The 12972-nt window shown below is 38.9% G+C and overlaps 1 pseudogene; it reads right to left on the bottom strand.

Annotated features, from left to right (window-relative positions):
* Positions 1-756: 756 nt before the first annotated feature.
* Positions 757-3650, bottom strand: LOC118758558 (probable E3 ubiquitin-protein ligase HERC3; annotated as a pseudogene).
* Between the last annotated feature and the right edge of the window lie 9322 nt (positions 3651-12972).

Below are 12972 nucleotides of genomic sequence, written 5' to 3'. Positions count from 1 at the left end.
AGGAGCTGGGATTAGAATCGGTGCGCATATGGGATTCTGGTGTATGCGACGTGAGATCTTTAGCTGCTAGGCTACCGTGCTGGGCCCAACATAGATACTGCTTAAAAACTATCGAGACTTGCTTCCAAAGCGAGGTGACAGTACATGTAGGAGGGGGTGGGGCACCTATCATTTCAATACAAAGTCCAGGAATGAGCCCCAGCCTCCAACACACTGCGCTCAGCGGCAGGTCTAGGAGAATGGACAGAGCCTTGGGAAAGGCTACCGCTCCCTCCAGAAATTTTTTTGTGTTTTATTCTTGAACTCGACCCAAGGCAGGTGCTCAGAATTTATGGTGGTTTGGAAGTGGGGTTTCTGAAGTGGGTCATTCCTCCTTTGGTAAGGAGGAAGGTGGCAACAAGTCAGGTCATCCTGAAGGCTGCAGAGGAAGGAGCTCTCCTGCATGCAAGGGCAGCACGGGTCTGTCAATGGAAAGAAGACAAGGAAGCCTAGTGAGGGAAGCTCCGGACCGAGAGGCACACGTGGGAAACGGAAGGTTAAAAAAACCCACAGCCATTTTGTCTAAGAGATAGCATATTCACAAGTGCAAAGGATACTGGGTAACGGCTCAAAACGACAGCAAAAGTGCTTCCCATAAAACCTTCTTTTTTTTTTTCTTTTACTACATCCCACCACCCCCAAAAAACACATCCCACAGACATAAGCTTCAAGATCCTAAAGTGCCAACCAATTTAGACAATACAAAAATAGATACCATCACCCATGCTTTTCTGCATAAGCCTCGGTGAACACACTGAGGCAGGAAATAGCATCTATGCCAAGCCAGGAGCCTCGGGCCGAACTAAACGCCTCCTAGCTGTCAAGGGCTTGTGTCAGCCGCTGGCTAACTCAGCATCTCTGCTGCTGTGCTTGGGGAGGTTGAGTAGGTTGTGGCAAGCCCGGCCGGCGTGCAGGTAGCCCTCCACCCCGCTTCCTGCCCCGGCTGGATGTGGAGTGGATGGTGATTTGCAGACTGTCCATGCCACAGATGGGCATCTGATCACTGCCAATCACGAACAAGAGAAACTTCTTCTTTTTCAATGGGATCTCATGAATGCTTCCCCCAAAAGTTTTTCAGTGGGATGTGTGGACAGGTAATTACCCTTGTAGACAACAGTCGCTTCCGGTTCCTCCCAGTTGTAGTTGTTCTTCCCTATTATCACGGCCCTCAGTTCAGAAGGCTGGGAGAACTTTGGTACTTTACCAACACACACCTTGAGGAAGCCGCTGGAGAAGGGTGTGTGCTGCTTGTGGGTTGAGATTTGAAGGACATACTTCACACTGACATTCACAAATTGATGCCTGTTAGCCTTACATACGGGGTCTTTGTCCCAAGGATCAAGTTCTTTTGCTCAGGCCTTCTTGGTAGATCATGAAGTTGATTCAGAAAGTCTCTTCGACATCTTGCATGGGGGTAATCTGAAAGTCTTGAAGGCTCCTTTTTTCAGTGGGCAGCAGCTCCTTCAGGTCTCCCAATTCATGCTGTGCATTCAGTAGCTTTCCATACAGGGCCGGTGCAAAGCAGAGGTCAGTCACAGTGGAGTTGTAGTTAGCAAATCCATAGGTTATACCAAGCAAGTGAAGCCAGTTGTGTTCTACAAAGCACATGCCTGAAAACCATAAGAGATTTGAATCTTGATAGTACATATACATCAGGCCCGGTGGTGTGGCCTAGCAGCTCAAGTCCATGAACGGCTCAATCCTTGAACGACCCAGGATCCCATATCTGCATCGGTTCTAATCCCGGCAGCTCCACTTGTGTCCTGGGAAAGCAGCCGAGGATGGCCCAATGCTTTGGGATCCTGCACCCGTGTGTGTGAGACCTGGAAGAGATTCCTGGCTCCTGGCTCCGGATCGGTACAGCACCGGCCCCGTTGTGCTCACTTGGGGAGTGGATCATCCGACGGAAGAACTTCCTCTCTGTTTCTCCTCCTCAATGTATATCAGACTTTGTAATAAAAAAAAAAAAAGGAAACACCTAAATCCATGAGATATAGCTTCCATTGATCTTTTAAAAAAATAGTACATATACATCTCACAGATGAGATTCAAAAGTTTTTGCAATAGCAGAAGAAAGAATTCCTTTGTGGCCACACCTGCATCTGCAGCCTCTTCACCATCAAAGTTTGCTTTAAGAGGTTTGTTCCAATTGATGCCAGAATGGATGTTCAGCTTTTGTAGGGCATCTCCAGCAAGGTTGTCCTGTAAACATGAATGCCCAAGTAACTTTAGAAGGACATACAAGAATTCCTCAAAGTTCAAATAAATTTATTGTAAAGAAAAGTATGTGGATTTCAGAGTTTTCGTTGCACCCAAATCAACTTGACTTTCAATTGCAGTTTTCCATGAACTGTTTGGAGAACTTTTCCTAAGAATTTCAGGTAGTCTTTTCTGATGGAACATAGGAAATATTCAGAAGAGTGTTGTTTATATCCCTATTTTATAAGTACATGGTAACATTAACAATATCATGGTTTACTTTAAAATAAATGCCATTAATTTATGATTACTTATTACTTACTAAATTTATATTTGTGATGTTTACACAGGAAAAATGTTTCAGTAGAATAAGCATTTTTAAATGTCCATATTGAGAAATCAGATTGAAGAAAACAATTCTTTTTAATTTTCTTCTCAGTAATTTGGCATGATTGAGGTCACAAATAATTTGTGAGTATCACATATACTCATGCAATGTTATAAATTGTTCATTTTTTATGCGTTTTGAAAAATTTTATTTGTTCATCTGAGAGTCAGAGATGTGGTGACAAGTGGTTCAAAGAGAGAGGGAAAGAGAGAGAGCAAAGCATAAATGTGCTGATGCATGCAAAGCATCAAAAGTGGGGCAATATCAGGCAGAAGCGAATATTGAAGAACTACACCCTCATGTGTGTGGCAGGGACACGACTTCCTGAACCATCGCCTCTCCCTCAGAGATAACACTGAGAAAGCTGGAGTCAGGGGTGGGATCCAAGAATTGAACCCAAACCCTCCCATGTGAATTGTAGGCATCCTAACTAGCAACTTCCCATCTATGTTAAACACCTACTTCCTCTTCCTCTTCTAATTTTTGTGTCCACTTGACTTTAACATAAGATCATATACTAGATAAAGCATATGCCCAAGTCAGTAGACATACCCACATCACAATAAACCATGCTAATGTGATTACATCAAATAAGGAAATCCCTTTCTCATGAGAGGTATGCATCCTTCAGGAATAATGAAGAGTCAGTCTAGATTTCAAATTAGCCCTGCAAAGGAAGGAAATTATATATTGTTGAAAGTATTCAAATTAAAAAAGCTTTTTTTCTCTAGACAACTAGTAATACTTTACATATAAGTTGTAATTCTTTGAGTTTTGTTATTTCTTCACATAAATTTGCAAGATGTTACAAAGAATTTTAAAAGTTATTAAATGATAAAGAAACAAACGTAATTAAGAATCACCATATTATCATAAAGATTCCTAATAAAATGCATAACCTGGACAAAGTAATTAATGTATAATAATTTGGCAAAGAAAATAAATTAATTTCCCGTAGAAAATTGCAACGTGCTACAGGTTGGCTAATTTATCTCAAACACAAGCTCATATTTTATACCGTCATGACATACATCCATTTTACATTCCAGTACAATATTTAGTACAGAGAATGCTATACGCATTCATCATCTGGAACTGTAATCTTACTTTGCAATTACACTTTTTGGGCAGCTCAGCCGGGAGAAATAGTGGCAATAGACATCATAGCTTTAATTAAAAAGCAATAAATAGTGGTGCTTTCATGGAGGTAACTGTGTACCTTGCATTTAAGGTAAATTTTGATGAAGACATGGTATCAATTACATTTACCTGCTATAAATTGTTTCTACTCTTTACATTTTTCAAATCTTCCGTGAAGCTTCATAATCTTATTTTGGATATGATGGAGTACATGTGGTAGGGTGAGGGGTGGCATGCAGGAGAAGTACATCAAATAGCAAAACCGAAAGGAGACTATTCCTTCCGAAACAGTAAGACAACTGAACAGATAATATGCAAGGTATCTATCACCAGGTTTCTTTTATTCTGGCTCCCCTCGTTTTAGTTTACTCATTTACAATGAACGTAAGGGGCTGTTCTTAAAGCACCCTTCCCATCAGTTCATTGCTATGCGGTGCAACCACCTCTGGAAGGTAATGTTCACTTCACAGATGAAGAAAGCAAAGAATAAAGAGACCTGCTCTCTTGCCTGGGGTTACATTATAAGTTGGTGGCAAAAAGTGTATTAAAATTCAGATCTCCAGAGCCCCCAGTGTTTTAATTAGCTTAATAATCTGTGCTAACTTTCATGATTGTTAGGGCTTAGGCTTTAGTATTTTTAACATTATTCTCAACATCTATGAAAAATGGCTGCCCTTCATAAGGTTAATGCAAACTATGAGATATACCAATTATGCAAACCCTAATCTTTGTAATTTACCTACCTCCAGGGTGCTTCATGTGGTATAAGACTGTTTTTTATTCCTTATTCCAAAGAGCTTTCACCAACCTCTATTGCACATTCCTTTTTCATTATTAGCAACAAAACAAAACCACATTTAAACTTATAATGAAAATATGATTATCCTAATGGTATTGATAAAGAGACCATTTCAGTGACTTTTACAGATATACATAAAAAATCAGGTTTGGAAGGAAATTTAACTCTGAGATTTATTCCAAATATTACAACATACAATCTTTTTTATAAGGTTTATTTTTGGCATGAATGGAAACATAAAATCAATAAATTTGAAAATATAAATATTTTATCAATTTTCTGCATATGTAAAATTTTCCTTAGGCACATTTTCTCTTACTCATTTTTTTTATCTATCCTTTATTCATTCTGCCAATTGTTTATTCATGTGACAAAAATGAACTAATTGCTGAAAACATACAGGCCAATGAAATGAACCTAAGTTGTGTTGATTGTTAATAGCTAAGGCAGATGATGTACTAAAACAAACTTGATTAATTGTCTTACGCAAAAACAAACTTCTGGGCCCAGTGCCACAGCCTAGCACCTAAAGTTTTCGCCTTGCATGCTCCTGGATCCCATATAGTCACCAGTCCTAATCCTGGTGGCCCCACTTATCATCCAGCTTCCTGCTTGTGGACTGGGAAAGCAGTGGGGGACTGCCCAAAACCTTGGGATGCTGCATCCTCATGGGAAACCCAGAAGAAACTCCTGGCTCCTGGCTTTGGGGAGTTGCTTGGGGAGTGAATCAGATGGAAGATCATCCTCTCTGTCTCTCCTCCTCTCTGTATATCTGACTTTTGAATGAAAATATTTGAAAAAAACTTATTGCAAGATGAATTACTTTTAAATAGATATTGAAGAGTGAGCTAGAGCTATCAGTTCAAGAATGGACGAATATATTTCAGTAGGAAGGAAAAAAGACAACATCTCCACCACCACTGAGCCCATATGTGGAAAAAGAGACATAAGCAAAAGACACAACATGTTACATAGAAGAACTAAGGGAAACAGGAAACAAAGAGTTGCAGAGAAAATATCTTTTTCAGATAGGACTTTATGGAAATCCTCACTAAAAAGTTTTTCTTATTATGACCTGAAAGAAGTAAGGGAGCAAGCCAGCATAATTTCCAGAGAAATATGTCTCACATAGAAAGAGCAATAGATAAACTATTTCTACGTAGAGATATTCCTGAAGAGCTAAAAAAGCATTGTGTGTGTGGGGGGGGGTGGGGGCAGATATTGCCCATCTGCGTCTGAACTGATTGCTAAGATGTGATTGCTAAGACAGTGCCCATGTACATCTTAACTGATCGCTCATTCAAGCACTGGCTGTCATGCTTCTCACCCAACTCTCTGTTAGCGCTTCTGAGATGACAACAGAAGTTGGATCAATTACGTGAGTCCCTGCCATTCACTAAGCTGACCCACACAGCACTTTTGGTTCCTGAACTGGAGCAATCTGAGGAGTGAACTACCAGATTCATTTTTTTTCTCTGCCATTAAGGAAAATAAATATTTTTAAAAATTTAAAAAGAACCCATTAGGGGTTATTTAAATAAGATGTGGCAACATTTGATTAGTAGATAACTTTTGCTGGGTTTCAAGAATGAAGGCGAACTCAAGAACGGAAGAGGAGAAAATTCAGAATGTTTTGTAAAATCCAACATGAGTGATGAATATGGTTGGAAGAAGAGAGGTGACATTGAAAATGCGGTAATATGAGCTCCATTATGCCATATGATAGAGCTAGAACCGAAAGAATATATTTTAGGATTAGATATGATAATATACTATGCTTGGTATATGCTTGCAATGAAAGAATCTTGACTGAATTTGAACTACAATACTGCAACAAGGTGAAGGAATCCACTATGGGGGGAGGGCACTGGGAGGGGTTGGGGGAATCCCAGAGCCTATGAAACTGTGTCACATAATGCAACGTAATTAATAAAAAAAGATATGATAATATAATAAAGATATCATCAATGACTACTGATCACATCATTATTAATTAAAATAAGTTTTACTGAATTATGGATGACTTGTGGTATCACCTCTGAGGATAATAAATCATACTATTTATCCTTACTAAATCTGAAATGCGTGTATAATTGTACCATAAGATTACGAATAGGCCATTAGAAGAGTGAATCTGGGACCCACCACAAAAATAGCACAGTACCAACAAATAACTTTGTTATTCACAAGCTTTGAAGTCAAATTGAATGAAATGCATAGGTTCTCCTTGCTGACACACATCCTCTGCACAAGTTTAGAACTATAATTCACAGGTTTAATTTGAATGTGAAATTCCAAAGATCATTAAACCAAATTCTTTAGATGCAAATAAAAGGTTCCAGTCTTCTATAAAGAGATTCAAAAAAAGAGGTGTTTTTGGTCAATGGCTCAAGTATTTTGAATCAAAATATCCATATAATCGATATATCTTTAAAGAAATATAAAAAACTTAAAAATTGAAAACTGATCATAATAATTTTCCTGAGCCTCATTTGGCTTTTTACCCAATGTCTATCTTTCAGGTGCTTACCTAGGGTAATTGATCATGAATTTCCTGACAAGTGCAATTCAAAGTTCAAATAATTTGACATCGTAGAAGATCACTAGCAGACATGAAGATATATTAAAGGTTACCTGTCGGAACTGCTTCAGTGAAACCTGAAGGTGTGTTCTGTTTGTCACATTTGGTGTTTTAAAATTTGATGCATTAAATGTCAAGAGACATCCTGTTCTTCTTCCAGAGGATATCAGATGTCATCACCCCTGTTGCCTTCAATGTGCTGTTGTTTTCCAGCCCTGATGGAATCTCACTTTCTTAACTTGCTACAGATACTACAATATGGATCAAACCGACTTATTGGATAAATATCATGGATGTTGAGTCTTCAAGAGCAGCCATTACTGGTGAGGATGAGTGCTGGGAAGGGGGTGGACTAAGCTGGCCACCAAATCTGTCCATCCATTGACGCTTGCAAGAACAAGAATGAGTGTGAGCCAGCTGGGCTTTGCCGTAGCATCCGCTGGCTGGCATCAGGACTGAAAACACGTAATGTCAGATTGGACCACAGTACCACCTGATAAGCACAAAATGTGAACTTGGGAGTAAGCCTGGTAAAAGGATCTGCCGGCACTCTGATAAGTAGGAGCCAGGAATGGGGGCAGATCAAGTTCGACAAGGCAGCAACAATAGTAAGCATGCACTGAGTAAGATCTGAAAGTGGATTTGGTTGAGCTGAGCCACAGCTCCTGAGTGTGTACAAGAGCTGGATGGGGTACTAATGCCTGTGCAATGAACAATATGACCAGATACTGACAGGGAACATAAAGCCAGCTCATGTAGGCCAGGAGAGGATGGTGAGGGCCTCATCAGAGGATGGTAACCGAAAGAGATTGGACATCTCTCCTAACAAAGCTTTGAAGCAAGTGGCTGGTTTTGTAGATGCACTAAGGTTGACTGTGTTACCCAGCAGATTTTGGAAAGACTTTCTCAACCTTGAAGCAATAAAACTGACATCTCAGAATTATCAAAACCACTCAATCCTTGAACCATTCTTCCCACATTGGGGCTCTAAGGTGACATCAAATGACTGTCCCTCATTCCCGTGTGCTGATGTAGTTTGACAGCAAGTAGTGACCCTCTCTTCATCCTCCCCTCAGAGCACAGGATAAAAAAAAAAAGGAACATTTATTTCATCCACATTCCTTCATGCCTTGACCATTCATTATTGTAATCAGATGTCCACATGGGCATGCGTTGCTCTCAACCATGTGTACAACGCAGACACACACACACACACACACACACACACACAGACTTGAACAGCCATTACTTAGTTCCCTTTGGGGAACTGGTGCTTTTCCATTAGTCTATGTGGAAGGATTCTGTAAAAATGTACCTACACATCTTCTCATGTTTTGCATGATTAAAACAAAAAGGCTTCTGAAGATATTATTCATTATATTAAGTGTCATTTCTTATTGGAGATGACAATCAAGTATTTATTTCAATAATTATTAAATTAATTTGCTACTCCAGTTAACAGATTCATCTTAATCTCAGCATAGTGTCATTTTAGGATTGATTTCACTATGAAGTTTTCAATATCTGTATGAAAACTAAGGTCAAAATGATAAACATGGAAGCATGGGGTAGACAGAACTCTTGTAGCTCAACTGGCCTCTCATGAGTGTTGGTAGAATGTATAGACACAAAATTTTGCAGATGTATTTTAGGACCAAATTTAGTCAACCTTGAAACAGGTTATCTGTCCTAAATATATACGCCTTTTACATCTGAATCTGTAGGTCAGAGGCAGAGTCAGCTTAATATTTAAAGGGAAGTAGAACTCATCTCTCCATTCTGGCATTGAGAGTGAATGTGATAATAAGGCAAAAAGTATGTGTGGAGTCTGTGAACTAAGAGCACCTCTTAGAAAGAAAATAGGGGCCTCTTTCTGTAACTTCAATATGCTGAATTTAGTCAGAAAATAAATAAGCCTGAAAATATATTCTTCCCCAAGACTGTGTACACTAATAAATTCTTACAAATATTTTAATTTTTACCTAGAAACCCAGAACAGAAAACCAGTTATGTCATTCCTGAACTTCTGGCCTAAGAACATATGAGTTAACTCATGAGTGTTACTGTTATGGTAAATTGTTATGAAGTAAGAGAAAGCTAATATAAACTATTATGAGAAGAATTGATGCTGGTTTGAAATTTTATCATGCTTTTAACATAAAATGTAACAGGTTAGCTTTATGCGTACCAGTAGAAGGTATAAAACTCTTTAGCTGTTTCATGCCCCAGTAACCATAATGGGTTGGGACTGGGCCAGTGCAAAAGAAGTCCAGAGCTTCTTCCAGGTTTCCCACATAGGTGCAAGAGTCTCAAGTAGTTGTGCATTCTTCCACTGCCTTTCCAAGCACATTAGCAGGGATCTGGATAGTGGAGCAGCTGCAAATCCATTTCTACACATCAGCACATACAATGCTAAAGAAACATTTATTTATTTTTTATTGGAAAGTCAGATATACAGACAGAGAGGAGGAGAGCCAGAGAGAAATACCTCCCATCCACTGATTCACTCTCCAAGTGGCCACAATAGTCAGAGCTGAGCCAATCCAAAGCTAGGAGCCAAGAGCCTTTTCTGGGTCTCCCAGGTCAGTGCAAGGTCCCAATGCTTTGTACCATCCTCAACTGATTCCCAGGCCATAATCAAGGAACTGGATGGGAATCAGGGCCTCCGGGATACGAACGGAGCCCATTTAGGATTCCTGCACATGCAAGGTGAGGACTTCAGCTGCTAGGCTATCGCGCAGAGCTCAGAAAGTCTTTTATAATGGTAGTGCACTTAACTAGACTAAAGCCTAGAGTAAGAAAAAAAATCTTTATTAAATACAATAGAACATAAATCTTGTCCTTGTTTCCCAAATAGAACAGTATCTTTGACTTTCATAGCTTTTCACTATACAAAATGTAATACTGATGAATAGAAATATCAAATTTTTCTCTCAATATTAAGGCCCTAATGAGGTGCATGCTCTTCAGCCTTGAAATTCTGAACCTGCAGAACTGTGAGAAATAAGTCTCTGTTCTTTACATTTGATCTTACCTGATCTGTTAGAGTAGCACAAACATATTAATGTATTTTTTTCTGAGAACAGAAGCAGCTATCAGTACTGATAAAGGATATACTCATGAAAAATAAAGTGGCAATGAAGGACGTTTATCAATGTATAACATGGTTAGACCTCCCTACACTAAAGTGTTTCAGATTCTATATTTATAAAAACCTTCATCCCTGCCTTAAAACAAATCTTTATCTATCATTTCATGAATATTTAAACCTATAGTTTTTGAATTATACTTAACTCACTTATAGCTAATGTTTCATGTCCTCTCGTCATTATTTGCAATCCATATTGTAGCTTTATATTCTCTTTTTTCAAAGAAGAGCAAAAAAAGACACAGAGAACTCTACCTTCTGCTGGTTCATCTTGCAACAGCCAAAGCTGACCCAAGCAAAAGGCAGGACCCAGCAACTCAATTTGATTTTCCTAAGCATTACAGACTTAAATGCTTGAGGCAACCGCTGTTGCTTCACAGGGAATGGGAAAACAAGACATTGGAATCGGGAGCATGGCTGGAACTTGAAGGCAGGCATCTGGCATTCCAAAATGGAATGTGATCATTAAAAGTTGAAAACATTTTAACTAAGAAGCCGTTGAACTTGACTGGACAATAAGATGCTGGACTCTATGTTTGGTATATGCTTGCAATGGGGGAATCTAAACTGAACTTGAACTGTGGTTATGCAACAAGGTGGAGGAATCCACCATGGTGGGAGGGTTTGGGGAGGGGTGGGGAGAATCCCAGTACCTATGAAACTGTGTCACATAATACAATGTAATTAATGAATTAAAAATAATAAATAAATTTAAAAAAAGAAAACATTTTAAATACTGTGCCAAGCATCTGCCTACATTCTATGCTTTCTGAATCTTTTACAAGTGAGAATTGGTGTAGTTTGGGAGGATATGGCACCCCAAATCATGCAGATGGGTAAATTACAAAGCCATAGATTGAAGATGGTAAGAGAATAGTGACATCTCAATTATGGTGTCTAGGATTTGGGTCTACTGAGTGTTCCTTGTGTCATTGTGAATGTGGCGTCAGAAGGTGGTTCCAGGGGAAAGATTTATTCTAAAAGCCGCTGGATCAAATCATTCTGTGCTTTCTGGCTTACTAAGGAATCCTTTTTCTGTATGTACTTCACTGCTGTATTCTTCAGCACTCACTCAATAGCTGAACCACCAATGCCTATTTTATCTTGGCCTGCAAAACACTGAAACCATCAGCTGAGGAACAATAAAATAAGATAAAATAAAACATATCTTATACATCACCTGCTAAAGTATATACTGTGATAAAAAAAAAAAGCCAAGCTGACATAGTTGTATGAAAGTATACAGTTAAGACAATAATTTTATAAACAGAAAATATGTGGAAAATATGTATTTCGGAATCTTACCATGACTATATTTTACAAGGCATATGATTGACTATGCATAGGAAACTGCGTTACTACTGAGGTTTGTAGTGGTTTTAAGCGGTTTTTTTGTTGTTGTTGTGAAGTATAGAGTGTTATGAAGGAAAGAATTTTCAGAATACTAGATATTTCTAAAAAGGTCATGATTACTTTTTTAGTTTCTAAACGACTCTTAGATATGACCAAATATCATAGTCATACAATATATAATTTGAAAAAAAAGAGATGTGTTTTCCTTATTGATTGCATAAATTTAGTTCCCAATACCCCCTCCACCAACTGCAGGGGGAATACCCATGCCTACTCATTTAGCTGTAAATCATACCTGTCCAACAGCCAGTCTCAATGGCAGAAGAGATGAAATCAGCTGATACACTTAGATACAAAAAGCACTTATGGTGAACCTAGGAAGGGCTCAGTTGTAACTGCAAGCTTGCAAGCTGCTCAGCTGGATGATAGAGCCACAAGGGACAGACCCTGAGACACAGCTGGCATCACTGCTTATTGAGTCAGGGTGGACAGTACCAGCTTTGTCTAACAGATTGTGAAACAAACACCATAGTAAGCGGCAATGTCTGATTCTAGCCAAGTTTATAATCTTCGTTCCTTCTCTTCTTAACTCTATTTTCTACTCTTGTGACAGGATAAGTGCACCAAGCTAACTTTTTGATAAAAACAGCATTTGAAATTAGGAAGACATGAGTAATAGTGAGATGAACAGGATTTTAATGGGAAAAAAATACATTTTTAAAGAATTGAAAAACCAAGAAAGCGGAAGTGTGGGTTGGAATTTTTGAAAGAATATTTGACTCTAATGCAAATTTGCCCAGTTTAGGACCTTCAATTACTCACGAGATAGCAACTCAGTGGTAGATTGCAAAATCTGTGCCAGGAGAGCACTTTTGCAGATTCACTACCCCACTGTGACTCTTTCCAGAACAGCTCAGACTGAAACAAAGAAAACAAATTCCCATGAAGACCTAACTAAAAGGTCACAGAAAGGAGAGGCAGAGCTCATTAATTTTTTTTCAAGGCCTGAGGGTTCATTCTTTAAAATCTGTGCCACATTGGCACGTGCAGTTTGCATGATGATTTCCTTTAGTATCAAAGCACACCCACACCATATTTCAATACTCTGATGCCTTGCTGTCCTTTGGCTCCATGCCCTGGGGTTAAAAGAGGCAGCCAGGGAAATGCAGGAATGCATTTCTTTGTGATTCATCCAAGAGAACCTGCCTCATGTTAGAATCAACTCCTTAAATAATCTAATAGTAGTTATTTCCTATGTGGAGTCTCCACAGATAAGTTGAAATTGTAACATGCACAATAGTGGGTGGATTCTGTTATTTCCCATG

The sequence above is a fragment of the Ochotona princeps genome, chromosome 2 (assembly GCF_030435755.1).
Source record: "Ochotona princeps isolate mOchPri1 chromosome 2, mOchPri1.hap1, whole genome shotgun sequence".
In the NCBI taxonomy this organism is placed as follows: domain Eukaryota; kingdom Metazoa; phylum Chordata; class Mammalia; order Lagomorpha; family Ochotonidae; genus Ochotona; species Ochotona princeps.
The sequence above is the reverse complement of the archived record's forward strand: the minus strand, read 5'-3'. Positions and strand labels throughout refer to the sequence as shown.